We start from the raw sequence: 20,714 nt of genomic DNA on the forward strand, positions 1-20,714 counted from the left end.
TTTTTACCAAGATTCAACGGCTGAATTGCAAGAAAACAGCAGAATTCTGCACGAAATCATCAAAATTCTTACAGAAAACCGCATATTTCGATGCAAAACGACGATTTATCGCCGATTTTCGTTGTTTTCTGGCTTGAATTCGCAAAGAAGAGCACGAAATCTGCAAAATCATGACTTTTACCAAGATTCAACGGCTGAATTGCAAGAAAACAGCAGAATTCTGCACGAAATCATCAAAATTCTTACAGAAAATTGCATTTTTCGATGCAAAACGACGATTTCTCGCCGATTTTCGTTGTTTTCTGGCTTGAATTCGCAAAGAAGAGCACGAAATCTACAAAATCATGACTTTTTACCAAGATTCAACGGCTAAATTGCAAGAAAACAGCAGAATTCTGCACGAAATCATCAAAATTCTTACAGAAAACCGCATATTTCTCGCCGATTTTCGTTGTTTTCTGGCTTGAATTCGCAAAGAAGAGCACAAAATCTACAAAATCATCACTTTTTACCAAGATTCAACGGCTGAATTGCAAGAAAACAGCAGAATTCTGCACGAAATCATCAAAATTCTTACAGAAAACCGCATATTTCGATGCAAAACGACGATTTCTCGCCGATTTTCGTTGTTTTCTGGCTTGAATTCGCAAAGAAGAGCACGAAATCTACAAAATCATGACTTTTTACCAAGATTCAACAGCTGAATTGCAAGAAAACAGCAGAATTCTGCACGAAATCATCAAAATTCTTAGAGAAAACTGCATATTTCGATGCAAAACAACGATTTCTCGCCGATTTTCGTTGTTTTCTATCTTAAATTCGCCAAGAAGAGCACGAAATCTACAAAATCATGACTTTTTACCTAGATTCAACGGCTGAATTGCAAGAAAACAGCAGAATTCTGAACGAAATCATCAAAATTCTTACAGAAAACCGCATATTTCGATGCAAAACAACGATTTCTCGCCGATTTTCGTTGTTTTCTATCTTGAATTCGCCAAGAAGAGCACGAAATCTACAAAATCATGACTTTTTACCTAGATTCAACGGCTGAATTGCAAGAAAACAGCAGAATTCTGCACGAAATCATCAAAATTCTTACAGAAAACCGCATATTTCGATGCAAAACGACGATTTCTCGCCGATTTTCGTTGTTTTCTGGCTTGAATTCGCAAAGAAGAGCACGAAATCTACAAAATCATGCCTTTTTACCAAGATTCAACGGCTGAATTGCAAGAAAACAGCAGAATTCTGCACGAAATCATCAAAATTCTTACAGAAAACCGCATATTTCGTTGCAAAACGACGATTTCTTGCCGATTTTCGTTGTTTTCTGGCATGAATTTGCAAAGAAGAGCACGAAATCTACAAAATCATGACTTTTTACCAAGATTCAACGGCTGAATTGCAAGAAAACTGCAGAATTCTGCACGAAATCATCAAAATTCTTAGAGAAAACCGCATATTTCGATGCAAAACGACGATTTCTCGCTGATTTTCGTTGTTTTCTATCTTGAATTCGCAAAGGAGAGCACGAAATCTACAAGATCATGACTTTTTACCAAGATTCAACGGCTGAATTGCAAGAAAACAGCAGAATTCTGCACGAAATCGTCAAAATTCTTAGAGAAAACCGCATATTTCGATGCAAAACGACGATTTCTCGCCGATTTTCGTTGTTTTCTGGCTTGAATTCGCAAAGAATAGCACGAAATCTACAAAATCATCACTTTTTACCAAGATTCAACGGCTGAATTGCAAGAAAACAGCAGAATTCTGCACGAAATCATCAAAATTCTTAGAGAAAACCGCATATTTCGATGCAAAACGACGATTTCTCGCCGATTTTCGTTGTTTTCTATTTTGAATTCGCAAAGAAGAGCACGAAATCTACAAAATCATGACTTTTTACCAAGATTCAACGGCTGAATTGCAAGAAAACAGCAGATTTCTGCACGAAATCTTCAAAATTCTTAGAGAAAACCGCATATTTCGATGCAAAACGACGATTTCTCGGCGATTTTCGTTGTTTTCTGGCTTGAATTCGCACAGAAGAGCACGAAATCTACAAAATCATCACTTTTTACCAAGATTCAACGGCTGAATTGCAAGAAAACAGCAGAATTCTGCACAAAATCATCAAAATTCTTAGAGAAAACCGCATATTTCGATGCAAAACGACGATTTCTCGCTGATTTTCGATGTTTTCTATCTTGAATTCGCAAAGAAGAGCACGGAATCTACAAAATCATGACTTTTTACCAAGATTCAACGGCTGAATTTCAAGAAAACAGCAGAATTCTGCACGAAATCATCAAAATTCTTACAGAAAACCGCATATTGCGATGCAAAACGAAGATTTCTCGCCGAGTTTCGTTGTTTTCTGGCTTGAATTTGCAAAGAAGAGCACGAAATCTACAAAATCATGACTTTTTACCAAGATTCAACGGCTGAATTGCAAGAAAACAGCAAAATTCTGCACGAAATCATCAAAATTCTTACAGAAAACCGCATTTTTCGATGCAAAACGACGATTTCTCGCTGATTTTCGTTGTTTTCTATCTTGAATTCGCAAAGAAGAGCACGAAATCTACAAAATCATGACTTTTTACCAAGATTCAACGGCTGAATTGCAAGAAAACAGCAGAATTCTGCACGAAATCATCAAAATTCTTACAGAAAACCGCATATTTCGATGCAAAACGACGATTTCGCGCCGATTTTCGTTGTTTTCTGGCTGGAATTCGCAAAGAAGAGCACGAAATCTACAAAATCATGACTTTTTACCAAGATTCAACGGCTGAATTGCAAGAAAACAGCAGAATTCTGCACGAAATCATCAAAATTCTTAGAGAAAACCGCATATTTCGATGCAAAACGACGATTTCTCGCCGATTTTCGTGGTTTTCTGGCTTGAATTCGCAAAGAAGAGCACGAAATCTACAAAATCATGACTTTTTACCAAGATTCAACGGCTGAATTGCAAGAAAACAGCAGAATTCTGCACGAAATCATCAAAATTCTTACAGAAAACCGCATATTTCGATGCAAAACGATTATTTCTCGCCGATTTTCGTTGTTTTCTGGCTTGAATTCGCAAAGAAGAGCACGAAATCTACAAAATCATGACTTTTTACCAAGATTCAACGGCTGAATTGCAAGAAAACAGCAGAATTCTGCACGAAATCATCAAAATTCTTACAGAAAACCGCATTTTTCGATGCAAAACGACGATTTCTCGTCGATTTTCGTTGTTTTCTGGCTTGAATTCGCAAAGAAGAGCACAAAATCTACAAAATCATGACTTTTTATCAAGATTCAACGGCTGAATTGCAAGAAAACAGCAGAATTCTGCACGAAATCATCAAAATTCTTAGAGAAAACCGCATATTTCGATGCAAAACGACGATTTCGCGCGGATTTTCGTGGTTTTCTGGCTTGAATTCGCAAAGCAGAGCACGAAATCTACAAAATCATGACTTTTTACCAAAATTCAACGGCTGAATTGCAAGAAAACAGCAGAATTCTGCACGAAATCATCAAAATTCTTACAGAAAATCGCATATTTCGATGCAAAACGATTATTTCTCGCCGACTTTCGTTGTTTTCTGGCTTGAATTCGCAAAGAAGAGCACGAAATCTACAAAATCATGACTTTTTACCAAGATTCAACGGCTGAATTGCAAGAAAACAGCAGAATTCTGCACGAAATCATCAAAATTCTTACAGAAAACCGCATATTTCGATGCAAAACGACGATTTATCGCCGATTTTCGTTGTTTTCTGGCTTGAATTCGCAAAGAAGAGCACGAAATCTGCAAAATCATGACTTTTACCAAGATTCAACGGCTGAATTGCAAGAAAACAGCAGAATTCTGCACGAAATCATCAAAATTCTTACAGAAAATTGCATTTTTCGATGCAAATCGACGATTTCTCGCCGATTTTCGTTGTTTTCTGGCTTGAATTCGCAAAGAAGAGCACGAAATCTACAAAATCATGACTTTTTACCAAGATTCAACGGCTAAATTGCAAGAAAACAGCAGAATTCTGCACGAAATCATCAAAATTCTTACAGAAAACCGCATATTTCGATGCAAAACAACGATTTCTCGCCGATTTTCGTTGTTTTTTGGCTTGAATTCGCAAAGAAGAGCACAAAATCTACAAAATCATCACTTTTTACCAAAATTCAACGGCTGAATTGCAAGAAAACAGCAGAATTCTGCACGAAATCATCAAAATTCTTACAGAAAACCGCATATTTCGATGCAAAACGACGATTTTTCGCCGATTTTCGTTGTTTTCTGGCTTGAATTCGCAAAGAAGAGCACGAAATCTACAAAATCATGACTTTTTACCAAGATTCAACAGCTGAATTGCAAGAAAACAGCAGAATTCTGCACGAAATCATCAAAATTCTTAGAGAAAACTGCATATTTCGATGCAAAACAACGATTTCTCGCCGATTTTCGTTGTTTTCTATCTTAAATTCGCCAAGAAGAGCACGAAATCTACAAAATCATGACTTTTTACCTAGATTTAACGGCTGAATTGCAAGAAAACAGCAGAATTCTGCACGAAATCATCAAAATTCTTACAGAAAACCGCATATTTCGATGCAAAACAACGATTTCTCGCCGATTTTCGTTGTTTTCTATCTTGAATTCGCCAAGAAGAGCACGAAATCTACAAAATCATGACTTTTTACCTAGATTCAACGGCTGAATTGCAAGAAAACAGCAGAATTCTGCACGAAATCATCAAAATTCTTACAGAAAACCGCATATTTCGTTGCAAAACGACGATTTCTTGCCGATTTTCGTTGTTTTCTGGCATGAATTTGCAAAGAAGAGCACGAAATCTACAAAATCATGACTTTTTACCAAGATTCAACGGCTGAATTGCAAGAAAACTGCAGAATTCTGCACGAAATCATCAAAATTCTTAGAGAAAACCGCATATTTCGATGCGAAACGACGATTTCTCGCTGATTTTCGTTGTTTTCTATCTTGAATTCGCAAAGGAGAGCACGAAATCTACAAAATCATGACTTTTTACCAAGATTCAACGGCTGAATTGCAAGAAAACAGCAGAATTCTGCACGAAATCGTCAAAATTCTTAGAGAAAACCGCATATTTCGATGCAAAACGACGATTTCTCGCCGATTTTCGTTGTTTTCTGGCTTGAATTCGCAAAGAATAGCACGAAATCTACAAAATCATCACTTTTTACCAAGATTCAACGGCTGAATTGCAAGAAAACAGCAGAATTCTGCACGAAATCATCAAAATTCTTAGAGAAAACCGCATATTTCGATGCAAAACGACGATTTCTCGCTGATTTTCGTTGTTTTCTATCTTGAATTTGCAAAGAAGAGCACGGAATCTACAAAATCATGACTATTTACCAAGATTCAACGGCTGAATTGCAAGAAAACAGTAGAATTCTGCACGAAATCATCAAAATTCTTAGAGAAAACCGCATATTTCGATGCAAAACGACGATGTCTCGCCGATTCTCGTTGTTTTCTGGCTTGAATTCGCAAAGAAGAGCACAAAATCTACAAAATCATGACTTTTTATCAAGATTCAACGGCTGAATTGCAAGAAAACAGCAGAATTCTGCACGAAATCATCAAAATTCTTAGAGAAAACCGCATATTTCGATGCAAAACGACGATTTCGCGCGGATTTTCGTGGTTTTCTGGCTTGAATTCGCAAAGCAGAGCACGAAATCTACAAAATCATGACTTTTTACCAAAATTCAACGGCTGAATTGCAAGAAAACAGCAGAATTCTGCACGAAATCATCAAAATTCTTACAGAAAACCGCATATTTCGATGCAAAACGATTATTTCTCGCCGACTTTCGTTGTTTTCTGGCTTGAATTCGCAAAGAAGAGCACGAAATCTACAAAATCATGACTTTTTACCAAGATTCAACGGCTGAATTGCAAGAAAACAGCAGAATTCTGCACGAAATCATCAAAATTCTTACAGAAAACCGCATATTTCGATGCAAAACGACGATTTATCGCCGATTTTCGTTGTTTTCTGGCTTGAATTCGCAAAGAAGAGCACGAAATCTGCAAAATCATGACTTTTACCAAGATTCAACGGCTGAATTGCAAGAAAACAGCAGAATTCTGCACGAAATCATCAAAATTCTTACAGAAAATTGCATTTTTCGATGCAAAACGACGATTTCTCGCCGATTTTCGTTGTTTTCTGGCTTGAATTCGCAAAGAAGAGCACGAAATCTACAAAATCATGACTTTTTACCAAGATTCAACGGCTAAATTGCAAGAAAACAGCAGAATTCTGCACGAAATCATCAAAATTCTTACAGAAAACCGCATATTTCGATGCAAAACAACGATTTCTCGCCGATTTTCGTTGTTTTCTGGCTTGAATTCGCAAAGAAGAGCACAAAATCTACAAAATCATCAGTTTTTACCAAGATTCAACGGCTGAATTGCAAGAAAACAGCAGAATTCTGCACGAAATCATCAAAATTCTTACAGAAAACCGCATATTTCGATGCAAAACGACGATTTCTCGCCGATTTTCGTTGTTTTCTGGCTTGAATTCGCAAAGAAGAGCACGAAATCTACAAAATCATGACTTTTTACCAAGATTCAACAGCTGAATTGCAAGAAAACAGCAGAATTCTGCACGAAATCATCAAAATTCTTAGAGAAAACTGCATATTTCGATGCAAAACAACGATTTCTCGCCGATTTTCGTTGTTTTCTATCTTAAATTCGCCAAGAAGAGCACGAAATCTACAAAATCATGACTTTTTACCTAGATTTAACGGCTGAATTGCAAGAAAACAGCAGAATTCTGCACGAAATCATCAAAATTCTTACAGAAAACCGCATATTTCGATGCAAAACAACGATTTCTCGCCGATTTTCGTTGTTTTCTATCTTGAATTCGCCAAGAAGAGCACGAAATCTACAAAATCATGACTTTTTACCTAGATTCAACGGCTGAATTGCAAGAAAACAGCAGAATTCTGCACGAAATCATCAAAATTCTTACAGAAAACCGCATATTTCGATGCAAAACGACGATTTCTCGCCGATTTTCGTTGTTTTCTGGCTTGAATTCGCAAAGAAGAGCACGAAATCTACAAAATCATGCCTTTTTACCAAGATTCAACGGCTGAATTGCAAGAAAACAGCAGAATTCTGCACGAAATCATCAAAATTCTTACAGAAAACCGCATATTTCGTTGCAAAACGACGATTTCTTGCCGATTTTCGTTGTTTTCTGGCATGAATTTGCAAAGAAGAGCACGAAATCTACAAAATCATGACTTTTTACCAAGATTCAACGGCTGAATTGCAAGAAAACTGCAGAATTCTGCACGAAATCATCAAAATTCTTAGAGAAAACCGCATATTTCGATGCGAAACGACGATTTCTCGCTGATTTTCGTTGTTTTCTATCTTGAATTCGCAAAGGAGAGCACGAAATCTACAAAATCATGACTTTTTACCAAGATTCAACGGCTGAATTGCAAGAAAACAGCAGAATTCTGCACGAAATCGTCAATATTCTTAGAGAAAACCGCATATTTCGATGCAAAACGACGATTTCTCGCCGATTTTCGTTGTTTTCTGGCTTGAATTCGCAAAGAATAGCACGAAATCTACAAAATCATCACTTTTTACCAAGATTCAACGGCTGAATTGCAAGAAAACTGCAGAATTCTGCACGAAATCATCAAAATTCTTAGAGAAAACCGCATATTTCGATGCAAAACGACGATTTCTCGCTGATTTTCGTTGTTTTCTATCTTGAATTTGCAAAGAAGAGCACGGAATCTACAAAATCATGACTATTTACCAAGATTCAACGGCTGAATTGCAAGAAAACAGCAGAATTCTGCACGAAATCATCAAAATTCTTAGAGAAAACCGCATATTTCGATGCAAAACGACGATTTCTCGCCGATTTTCGTTGTTTTCTGGCTTGAATTCGCAAAGAAGAGCACGAAATCTAGAAAATCATGACTTTTTACCAAGATTCAACGGCTGAATTGCAAGAAAACAGCAGAATTCTGCACGAAATCATCAAAATTCTCACAGAAAACCGCATTTTTCGATGCAAAACGACGATTTCTCGCCGATTTTCGTTGTTTTGTGGCTTGAATTCGCAAAGAAGAGCACAAAATCTACAAAATCATGACTTTTTATCAAGATTCAACGGCTGAATTGCAAGAAAACAGCAGAATTCTGCACGAAATCATCAAAATTCTTACAGAAAACCGCATATTTCGATGCAAAACGATTATTTCTCGCCGATTTTCGTTGTTTTCTGGCTTGAATTCGCAAAGAAGAGCACGAAATCTACAAAATCATGACTTTTTACCAAGATTCAACGGCTGAATTGCAAGAAAACAGCAGAATTCTGCACGAAATCATCAAAATTCTTAGAGAAAACCGCATATTTCGATGCAAAACGACGATTTCTCGCCGATTTTCGTGGTTTTCTGGCTTGAATTCGCAAAGAAGAGCACGAAATCTACAAAATCATGACTTTTTACCAAGATTCAACGGCTGAATTGCAAGAAAACAGCAGAATTCTGCACGAAATCATCAAAATTCTTACAGAAAACCGCATATTTCGATGCAAAACGACGATTTCTCGCCGATTTTCGTTGTTTTCTGGCTTGAATTCGCAAAAAAGAGCACGAAATCTGCAAAATCTTGACTTTTACCAAGATTCAACGGCTGAATTGCAAGAAAACAGCAGAATTCTGCACGAAATCATCAAAATTCTTACAGAAAACCGCATTTTTCGATGCAAAACGACGATTTCTCGCCGATTTTCGTTGTTTTCTGGCTTGAATTCGCAAAGAAGAGCACGAAATCTACAAAATCATGACTTTTTACCAAGATTCAACGGCTGAATTGCAAGAAAACAGCAGAATTCTGCACGAAATCATCAAAATTCTTACAGAAAAACGCATATTTCGATGCAAAACAACGATTTCTCGCCGATTTTCGTTGTTTTCTGGCTTGAATTCGCAAAGAAGAGCACAAAATCTACAAAATCATCACTTTTTACCAAGATTCAACGGCTGAATTGCAAGAAAACAGCAGAATTCTGCACGAAATCATCAAAATTCTTAGAGAAAACTGCATATTTCGATGCAAAACAACGATTTCTCGCCGATTTTCGTTGTTTTCTATCTTGAATTCGCCAAGAAGAGCACGAAATCTACAAAATCATGACTTTTTTCCTAGATTCAACGGCTGAATTGCAAGAAAACAGCAGAATTCTGCACGAAATCATCAAAATTCTTACAGAAAACCGCATATTTCGATGCAAAACTACGATTTCTCGCCGATTTTCGTTGTTTTCTGGCTTGAATTCGCAAAGAAGAGCACGAAATCTACAAAATCATGCCTTTTTACCAAGATTCAACGGCTGAATTGCAAGAAAACAGCAGAATTCTGCACGAAATTATCAAAATTCTTACAGAAAACCGCATATTTCGTTGCAAAACGACGATTTCTTGCCGATTTTCGTTGTTTTCTGGCATAAATTTGCAAAGAAGAGCACGAAATCTACAAAATCATGACTTTTTACCAAGATTCAACGGCTGAATTGCAAGAAAACTGCAGAATTCTGCACGAAATCATCAAAATTCTTAGAGAAAACCGCATATTTTGATGCGAAACGACGATTTCTCGCTGATTTTCGTTGTTTTCTATCTTGAATTCGCAAAGGAGAGCACGAAATCTACAAAATCATCACTTTTTACCAAGATTCAACGGCTGAATTGCAAGAAAACAGCAGAATTCTGCACGAAATCATCAAAATTCTTAGAGAAAACCGCATATTTCGATGCAAAACGACGATTTCTCGCCGATTTTCGTTGTTTTCTGGCTTGAATTCGCAAAGAATAGCACGAAATCTACAAAATCATCACTTTTTACCAAGATTCAACGGCTGAATTGCAAGAAAACAGCAGAATTCTGCACGAAATCATCAAAATTCTTAGAGAAAACCGCATATTTCGATGCAAAACGACGATTTCTCGCTGATTTTCGTTGTTTTCTATCTTGAATTTGCAAAGAAGAGCACGGAATCTACAAAATCATGACTTTTTACCAAGATTCAACGGCTGAATTGCAAGAAAACAGCAGAATTCTGCACGAAATCATCAAAATTCTTAGAGAAAACCGCAACTTCGATGCAAAACGACGATTTCTCGCCGATTTTCGTTGTTTTCTGGCTTGAATTCGCAAAGAAGAGCACGAAATCTAGAAAATCATGACTTTTTACCAAGATTCAACGGCTGAATTGCAAGAAAACAGCAGAATTCTGCACGAAATCATCAAAATTCTTACAGAAAACCGCATATTTCGATGCAAAACGATTATTTCTCGCCGATTTTCGTTGTTTTCTGGCTTGAATTCGCAAAGAAGAGCACGAAATCTACAAAATCATGACTTTTTACCAAGATTCAACGGCTGAATTCCAAGAAAACAGCAGAATTCTGCACAAAATCATCAAAATTCTTACAGAAAACCGCATATTTCGATGCAAAACGACGATTTCGCGCCGATTTTCGTTGTTTTCTGGCTGGAATTCGCAAAGAAGAGCACGAAATCTACAAAATCATGACTTTTTACCAAGATTCAACGGCTGAATTGCAAGAAAACAGCAGAATTCTGCACGAAATCATCAAAATTCTTAGAGAAAACCGCATATTTCGATGCAAAACGACGATTTCTCGCCGATTTTCGTGGTTTTCTGGCTTGAATTCGCAAAGAAGAGCACGAAATCTACAAAATCATGACTTTTTACCAAGATTCAACGGCTGAATTGCAAGAAAACAGCAGAATTCTGCACGAAATCATCAAAATTCTTACAGAAAACCGCATATTTCGATGCAAAACGACGATTTCTCGCCGATTTTCGTTGTTTTCTGGCTTGAATTCGCAAAGAAGAGCACGAAATCTGCAAAATCTTGACTTTTACCAAGATTCAACGGCTGAATTGCAAGAAAACAGCAGAATTCTGCACGAAATCATCAAAATTCTTACAGAAAACCGCATTTTTCGATGCAAAACGACGATTTCTCGCCGATTTTCGTTGTTTTCTGGCTTGAATTCGCAAAGAAGAGCACGAAATCTACAAAATCATGACTTTTTACCAAGATTCAACGGCTGAGTTGCAAGAAAACAGCAGAATTCTGCACGAAATCATCAAAATTCTTACAGAAAAACGCATATTTCGATGCAAAACAACGATTTCTCGCCGATTTTCGTTGTTTTCTGGCTTGAATTCGCAAAGAAGAGCACAAAATCTACAAAATCATGACGTTTTACCAAAATTCAACGGCTGAATTGCAAGAAAACAGCAGAATTCTGCACGAAATCATCAAAATTCTTAGAGAAAACCGCATATTTCGATGCAAAACGACGATTTCTCGCTGATTTTCGTTGTTTTCTATCTTGAATTCGCAAAGGAGAGCACGAAATCTACAAAATCATGACTTTTTACCAAGATTCAACGGCTGAATTGCAAGAAAACAGCAGAATTCTGCACGAAATCGTCAAAATTCTTAGAGAAAACCGCATATTTCGATGCAAAACGACGATTTCTCGCCGATTTTCGTTGTTTTCTGGCTTGAATTTGCAAAGAAGAGCACGAAATCTACAAAATCATCACTTTTTACCAAGATTCAACGGCTGAATTGCAAGAAAACAGCAGCATTCTGCACGAAATCATCAAAATTCTTAGAGAAAACCGCATATTTCGATGCAAAGCGACGATTTCTCGCCGATTTTCGTTGTTTTCTGGCTTGAATTTGCAAAGAAGAGCACTGAATCTACAAAATCATCACTTTTTACCAAGATTCAACGGCTGAATTGCAAGAAAACAGCAGAATTCTGCACGAAATCATCAAAATTCTTAGAGAAAACCGCATATTTCGATGCAAAACGACGATTTCTCGCTGATTTTCGTTGTTTTCTATCTTGAATTTGCAAAGAAGAGCACGGAATCTACAAAATCATGACTTTTTACTAAGATTCAACGGCTGAATTGCAAGAAAACAGCAGAATTCTGCACGAAATCATCAAAATTCTTAGAGAAAACCGCACATTTCGATGCAAAACGACGATTTCTCGCCGATTTTCGTGGTTTTCTGGCTTGAATTCGCAAAGAGGAGCACGAAATCTACAAAACCATGACTTTTTACCAAGATTCAACGGCTGAATTGCAAGAAAACAGCAGAATTCTGCACGAAATCGTCAAAATTCTTAGAGAAAACCGCATATTTCGATGCAAAACAGCGATTTCTCGCCGATTTTCGTTGTTTTCTGGCTTGAATTCGCAAAGAAGAGCACGAAATCTACAAAATTATCACTTTTTACCAAGATTCAACGGCTGAATTGCAAGAAAACAGCAGAATTCTGCACGAAATCATCAAAATTCTTAGAGAAAACCGCACATTTCGATGCAAAACGACGATTTCTCGCCGATTTTCGTGGTTTTCTGGCTTGAATTCGCAAAGAGGAGCACGAAATCTACAAAATCATGACTTTTTACTAAGATTCAACGGCTGAATTGCAAGAAAACAGCTGAATTCTGCACGAAATCATCAAAATTCTTACAGAAAACCGCATATTTCGATGCAAAACGATTATTTCTCGCCATTTTCGTTGTTTTCTGGCTTGAATTCGCAAAGAAGAGCACGAAATCTACAAAATCATGACTTTTTACCAAGATTCAACGGCTGAATTGCAAGAAAACAGCAGAATTCTGCACGAAATCATCAAAATTCTTAGAGAAAACCGCATATTTCGATGCAAAACGACGATTTCTCGCTGATTTTCGTTGTTTTCTATCTTGAATTCGCAAAGAAGAGCACGGAATCTACAAAATCATGACTTTTTACCAAGATTCAACGGCTGAATTGCAAGAAAACAGCAGAATTCTGCACGAAATCATCAAAATTCTTACAGAAAACCGCATATTTCGATGCAAAACGACGATTTCTCGCCGATTTTCGTTGTTTTCTGGCTTGAATTCGCAAAGAAGAGCACGAAATCTACAAAATCATGACTTTTTACCAAGATTCAACGGCTGAATTGCAAGAAAACAGCAGAATTCCTCACGAAATCATCAAAATTCCTACAGAAAACCGCATATTTCGATGCAAAACGACGATTTCTCGCCGATTTTCGTTGTTTTCTGGCTTGAATTTGCAAAGAAGAGCACGAAATCTACAAAATCATGACTTTTTACCAAGATTCAACATCTGAATTGCAAGAAAACAGCAGAATTCTGCACGAAATCATCAAAATTCTTACAGAAAACTGCATTTTTCGATGCAAAACGACGATTTCTCGCCGATTTTCGTTGTTTTCTGGCTTGAATTCGCAAAGAAGAGCACGAGATCTACAAAATCATGACTTTTTACCAAGATTCAACGGCTGAATTGCAAGAAAACAGCAGAATTCTGCAGGAAATCATCAAAATTCTTACAGAAAACCGCATATTTCGATGCAAAACGACGATTTCTCGCCGATTTTCGTTGTTTTCTGGCTTGAATTCGCAAAGAAGAGCACGAAATCTACAAAATCATGACTTTTTACCAAGATTCAACGGCTGAATTGCAAGAAAACAGCAGAATTTTGCACGAAATCATCAAAATTCTTAGAGAAAACTGCATATTTCGATGCAAAACAACGATTTCTCGCCGATTTTCGTTGTTTTCTATCTTGAATTCGCCAAAAAGAGCACGAAATCTACAAAATCATGACTTTTTACCTAGATTCAACGGCTGAATTGCAAGAAAACAGCAGAATTCTGCACGAAATCATCAAAATTCTTACAGAAAACCGCATATTTCGATGCAAACCAACGATTTCTCGCCGATTTTCGTTGTTTTCTATCTTGAATTCGCCAAGAAGAGCACGAAATCTACAAAATCATGACTTTTTACCAAGATTCAACGGCTGAATTGCAAGAAAACAGCAGAATTCTGCACGAAATCATCAAAATTCTTACAGAAAACCGCATATTTCGTTGCAAAACGACGATTTCTCGCTGATTTTCGTTGTTTTCTATCTTGAATTCGCAAAGGAGAGCACGAAATCTACAAAATCATGACTTTTTACCAAGATTCAACGGCTGAATTGCAAGAAAACAGCAGAATTATGCACGAAATCGTCAAAATTCTTAGAGAAAACCGCATATTTCGATGCAAAACGACGATTTCTCGCCGATTTTCGTTGTTTTTTGGCTTGAATTCGCAAAGAAGAGCACGAAATCTACAAAATCATCACTTTTTACCAAGATTCAACGGCTGAATTGCAAGAAAACAGCAGAATTCTGCACGAAATCATCAAAATTCTTAGAGAAAACCGCATATTTCGATGCAAAACGACGATTTCTCGCCGATTTTCGTTGTTTTCTGGCTTGAATTTGCAAAGAAGAGCACGAAATCTACAAAATCATCACTTTTTACCAAGATTCAACGGCTGAATTGCAAGAAAACAGCAGAATTCTGCACGAAATCATCAAAATTCTTAGAGAAAACCGCATATTTCGATGCAAAACGACGATTTCTCGCTGATTTTCGTTGTTTTCTATCATGAATTCGCAAAGAAGAGCACGGAATCTACAAAATAATGACTTTTTACCAAGATTCAACGGCTGAATTGCAAGAAAACAGCAGAATTCTGCACGAAATCATCAAAATTCTTACAGAAAACCGCATATTTCGATGCAAAACGACGATTTCTCGCCGATTTTCGTTTTTTTCTGGCTTGAATTCGCAAAGAAGAGCACGAAATCTACAAAATCATGACTTTTTACCAAGATTCAACGGCTGAATTGCAAGAAAACAGCAGAATTCTGCACGAAATCATCAAAATTCTTACAGAAAACCGCATATTTCGATGCAAAACGACGATTTCTCGCCGATTTTCGTTGTTTTCTGGCTTGAATTCGCAAAGAAGAGCACGAAATCTACAAAATCATGACTTTTTACCAAGATTCAACGGCTGAATTGCAAGAAAACAGCAGAATTCTGCACGAAATCTTCAAAATTCTTAGAGAAAACTGCATATTTCGATGCAAAACAACGATTTCTCGCCGATTTTCGTTGTTTTCTATCTTGAATTCGCCAAGAAGAGCACGAAATCTACAAAATCATGACTTTTTACCTAGATTCAACGGCTGAATTGCAAGAAAACAGCAGAATTCTGCACGAAATCATCAAAATTCTTACAGAAAACCGCATATTTCGATGCAAAACAACGATTTCTCGCCGATTTTCGTTGTTTTCTATCTTGAATTCGCCAAGAAGAGCACGAAATCTACAAAATCATGACTTTTTACTTAGATTCAACGGCTGAATTGCAAGAAAACAGCAGAATTCTGCACGAAATCATCAAAGTTCTTACAGAAAACCGCATATTTCGATGCAAAACGACGATTTCTCGCCGATTTTCGTTGTTTTCTGGCTTGAATTCGCAAAGAAGAGCACGAAATCTACAAAATCATGACTTTTTACCAAGATTCAACGGCTGAATTGCAAGAAAACAGCAGAATTCTGCACGAAATCATCAAAATTCTTACAGAAAACCGCATATTTCGATGCAAAACGACGATTTCTCGCCGATTTTCGTTGTTTTCTGGCTTGAATTCGCAAAGAAGAGCACGAAATTTACAAAATCATGACTTTTTACCAAGATTCAACCGCTGAATTGCAAGAAAACAGCAGAATTCTGCACGAAATCATCAAAATTCTTACAGAAAACTGCGTTTTTCGATGCAAAACGACGATTTTTCGCCGATTTTCGTTGTTTTCTGGCTTGAATTCGCAAAGAAGAGCACGAAATCTACAAAATCATCACTTTTTACCAAGATTCAACGGCTGAATTGCAAGAAAACAGCAGAATTCTGCACGAAATCATCAAAATTCTTAGAGAAAACCGCATATTTCGATGCAAAACGACGATTTCTCGCCGATTTTCGTTGTTTTCTGGCTTGAATTCGCAAAGAAGAGCACGAAATTTACAAAATCATGACTTTTTACCAAGATTCAACCGCTGAATTGCAAGAAAACAGCAGAATTCTGCACGAAATCATCAAAATTCTTACAGAAAACTGCGTTTTTCGATGCAAAACGACGATTTTTCGCCGATTTTCGTTGTTTTCTGGCTTGAATTCGCAAAGAAGAGCACGAAATCTACAAAATCATCACTTTTTACCAAGATTCAACGGCTGAATTGCAAGAAAACAGCAGAATTCTGCACGAAATCATCAAAATTCTTAGAGAAAACCGCATATTTCGATGCAAAACGACGATTTCTCGCTGATTTTCGTTGTTTTCTATCTTGAATTCGCAAAGAAGAGCACGGAATCTACAAAATCATGACTTTTTACCAAGATTCAACGGCTGAATTGCAAGAAAACAGCAGAATTCTGCACAAAATCATCAAGATTCTTAGAGAAAACTGCATATTTCGATGCAAAACAACGATTTCTCGCCGATTTTCGTTGTTTTCTATCTTGAATTCGCCAAGAAGAGCACGAAATCTACAAAATCATGACTTTTTACCTAGATTCAACGGCTGAATTGCAAGAAAACAGCAGAATTCTGCACGAAATCATCAAAATTCTCACAGAAAACCGCATATTTCGATGCAAAACAACGATTTCTCGCCGATTTCGTTGTTTTCTATCTTGAATTCGCCAAGAAGAGCACGAAATCTACAAAATCATGACTTTTTACCAAGATACAACGGCTGAATTGCAAGAAAACAGCAGAATTCTGCACGAAATCATCAAAATTCTTACAGAAAACCGCATATTTCGTTGCAAAACGACGATTTCTCGCTGATTTTCGTTGTTTTCTATCTTGAATTCGCAAAGGAGAGCACGAAATCTACAAAATCATGACTTTTTACCAAGATTTAACGGCTGAATTGCAAGAAAACAGCAGAATTCTGCACGAAATCATCAAAATTCTTACAGAAAACCGCATATTTCGATGCAAAACGACGATTTCTCGCCGATTTTCGTTGTTTTCTGGCTTGAATTCGCAAAGAAGAGCACGAAATCTACAAAATCATCACTTTTTACCAAGATTCAACGGCTGAATTGCAAGAAAACAGCAGAATTCTGCACGAAATCATCAAAATTCTTAGAGAAAACCGCATATTTCGATGCAAAACGACGATTTCTCGCTGATTTTCGTTGTTTTCTATCATGAATTCGCAAAGAAGAGCACGGAATCTACAAAATCATGACTTTTTACCAAGATTCAACGGCTGAATTGCAAGAAAACAGCAGAATTCTGCACGAAATCATCAAAACTCTTACAGAAAACCGCATATTTCGATGCAAAACGACGATTTCTCGCCGATTTTCGTTGTTTTCTGGCTTGAATTCGCAAAGAAGAGCACGAAATCTACAAAATCATGACTTTTTACCAAGATTCAACGGCTGAATTGCAAGAAAACAGCAGAATTCTGCACGAAATCATCAAATTTCTTAGAGAAAACTGCATATTTCGATGCAAAACAACGATTTCTCGTCGATTTTCTTGCAATTCTGCCGTAGAATCTTGGTAAAAAGTGATGATTTTGTAGATTTCGTGCTCTTCTTTGCGAATTCAAGCCAGAAAACAACGAAAATCGGCGAGAAATCGTTGTTTTGCATCGAAATATGCGGTTTTCTGTAAGAATTTTGATAATTTCGTGCAGAATTCTGCGGTTTTCTTGCAATTCAGCCGTTGAATCTTGGTAAAAAGTCATGATTTTGTAGATTTCGTGCTCTTTTTTGCGAATTCAAGCCAGAAAGCAACGAAAATCGGCGAGAAATCGTCGTTTTGCATCGAAATATGCGGTTTTCTGTAAGAATTTTGATGATTTCGTGCAGAATTCTGCTGTTTTCTTGCAATTCAGCTGTTGAATCTTGGTAAAAAGTCATGATTTTGTAGATTTCGTGCTCTTCTTTGCGAATTCAAGCCAGAAAACAACGGAAATCGGCGAGAAATAATCCTTTTGCATCGAAATATGCGGTTTTTTGTAAGAATTTTGATGATTTCGTGCAGAATTCTGCTGTTTTCTTGCAATTCTTAATAAAAAGTCATGATTTTGTAGATTTCGTGCTCTTCTTTGCGAATTCAAGCTAGAAAACCACGAAAATCGGCGAGAAATCGTCGTTTTGCATCGAAATATGCGGTTTTCTCTAAGAATTTTGATGATTTCGTGCAGAATTCTGCTGTTTTCTTGCAATTCAGCGGTTGAATCTTGGTAAAAAGTGATGATTTTGTTGATTTCGTGCTCTTCTTTGCGAATTCAAGCCAGAAAACAACGAAAATCGGCGAGAAATCGTCGTTTTGCATCGAAATATGCGGTTTTCTTTAAGAATTTTGACGATTTCGTGCAGAATTCTGCTGTTTTCTTGCAATTCAGCCGTTGAATCTTGGTAAAAAGTCATGATTTTGTAGATTTCGTGCTCTTCTTGGCGAATTCAAGATAGAAAACAACGAAAATCGGCGAGAAATCGTTGTTTTGCATCGAAATATGCGGTTTTCTGTAAGAATTTTGATGATTTCGTGCAGAATTCTGCTGTTTTCTTGCAATTCAGCTGTTGAATCTTGGTAAAAAGTCATGATTTTGTAGATTTCGTGCTCTTCTTTGCGAATTCAAGCCAGAAAACCACGAAAATCGGCGAGAAATAATCGTTTTGCATCGAAATATGCGGTTTTCTGTAAGAATTTTGATGATTTCGTGCAGAATTCTGCTGTTTTCTTGCAATTCAGCAGTTGAATCTTGGTAAAAAGTGATGATTTTGTTGATTTCGTGCTCTTCTTTGCAAATTCAAGCCAGAAAACAACGAAAATCGGCGAGAAATCGTCGTTTTGCATCGAAATATGCGGTTTTCTCTAAGAATTTTGACGATTTCGTGCAGAATTCTGCTGTTTTCTTGCAATTCAGCCGTTGAATTTTGGTAAAAAGTCATGATTTTGTAGATTTCGTGCTCTTCTTTGCGAATTCAAGCCAGAAAACAACGAAAATCAACGAGAAATCGTCGTTTTGCATCGAAATATGCGGTTTTCTGTAAGAATTTTGATGATTTCGTGCAGAATTCTGCTGTTTTCTTGCAATTCAGCTGTTGAATCTTGGTAAAAAGTCATGATTTTGTAGATTTCGTGCTCTTCTTTGCGAATTCAAGCCAGAAAACCACGAAAATCGGCGAGAAATAATCGTTTTGCATCGAAATATGCGGTTTTCTGTAAGAATTTTGATGATTTCGTGCAGAATTCTGCTGTTTTCTTGCAATTCTTAATAAAAAGTCATGATTTTGTAGATTTCGTGCTCTTCTTTGCGAATTCAAGCTAGAAAACCACGAAAATCGGCGAGAAATCGTCGTTTTGCATCGAAATATGCGGTTTTCTCTAAGAATTTTGATGATTTCGTGCAGAATTCTGCTGTTTTCTTGCAATTCAGCGGTTGAATCTTGGTAAAAAGTGATGATTTTGTTGATTTCGTGCTCTTCTTTGCGAATTCAAGCCAGAAAACAACGAAAATCGGCAAGAAATCGTCGTTTTGCATCGAAATATGCGGTTTTCTTTAAGAATTTTGACGATTTCGTGCAGAATTCTGCTGTTTTCTTGCAATTCAGCCGTTGAATCTTGGTAAAAAGTCATGATTTTGTAGATTTCGTGCTCTTCTTGGCGAATTCAAGATAGAAAACAACGAAAATCGGCGAGAAATCGTTGTTTTGTATCGAAATATGCGGTTTTCTGTAAGAATTTTGATGATTTCGTGCAGAATTCTGCTGTTTTCTTGCAATTCAGCTGTTGAATCTTGGTAAAAAGTCATGATTTTGTAGATTTCGTGCTCTTCTTTGCGAATTCAAGCCAGAAAACCACGAAAATCGGCGAGAAATAATCGTTTTGCATCGAAATATGCGGTTTTCTGTAAGAATTTTGATGATTTCGTGCAGAATTCTGCTGTTTTCTTGCAATTCAGCAGTTGAATCTTGGTAAAAAGTGATGATTTTGTTGATTTCGTGCTCTTCTTTGCAAATTCAAGCCAGAAAACAACGAAAATCGGCGAGAAATCGTCGTTTTGCATCGAAATATGCGGTTTTCTCTAAGAATTTTGACGATTTCGTGCAGAATTCTGCTGTTTTCTTGCAATTCAGCCGTTGAATCTTGGTAAAAAGTCATGATTTTGTAGATTTCGTGCTCTTCTTTGCGAATTCAAGCCAGAAAACAACGAAAATCAACGAGAAATCGTCGTTTTGCATCGAAATATGCGGTTTCCTGTAAGAATTTTGATGATTTCGTGCAGAATTCTGCTGTTTTCTTGCAATTCAGCTGTTGAATCTTGGTAAAAAGTCATGATTTTGTAGATTTCGTGCTCTTCTTTGCGAATTCAAGCCAGAAAACCACGAAAATCGGCGAGAATTAATCGTTTTGCATCGAAATATGCGGTTTTCTGTAAGAATTTTGATGATTTCGTGCAGAATTCTGCTGTTTTCTTGCAATTCAGCCGTTGAATCTTAATAAAAAGTCATGATTTTGTAGATTTCGTGCTCTTCTTTGCGAATTTAAGCCAGAAAACCACGAAAATCGGCGAGAAATCGTCGTTTTGCATCGAAATATGCGGTTTTCTCTAAGAATTTTGATGATTTCGTGCAGAATTCTGCTG

This window comes from Gnatocerus cornutus, unplaced genomic scaffold (genome assembly GCF_029298725.1).
Source record: "Gnatocerus cornutus isolate USDA-ARS CGAHR unplaced genomic scaffold, icGnaCorn1.1 ctg00000043.1, whole genome shotgun sequence".
Lineage (NCBI taxonomy): Eukaryota > Metazoa > Arthropoda > Insecta > Coleoptera > Tenebrionidae > Gnatocerus > Gnatocerus cornutus.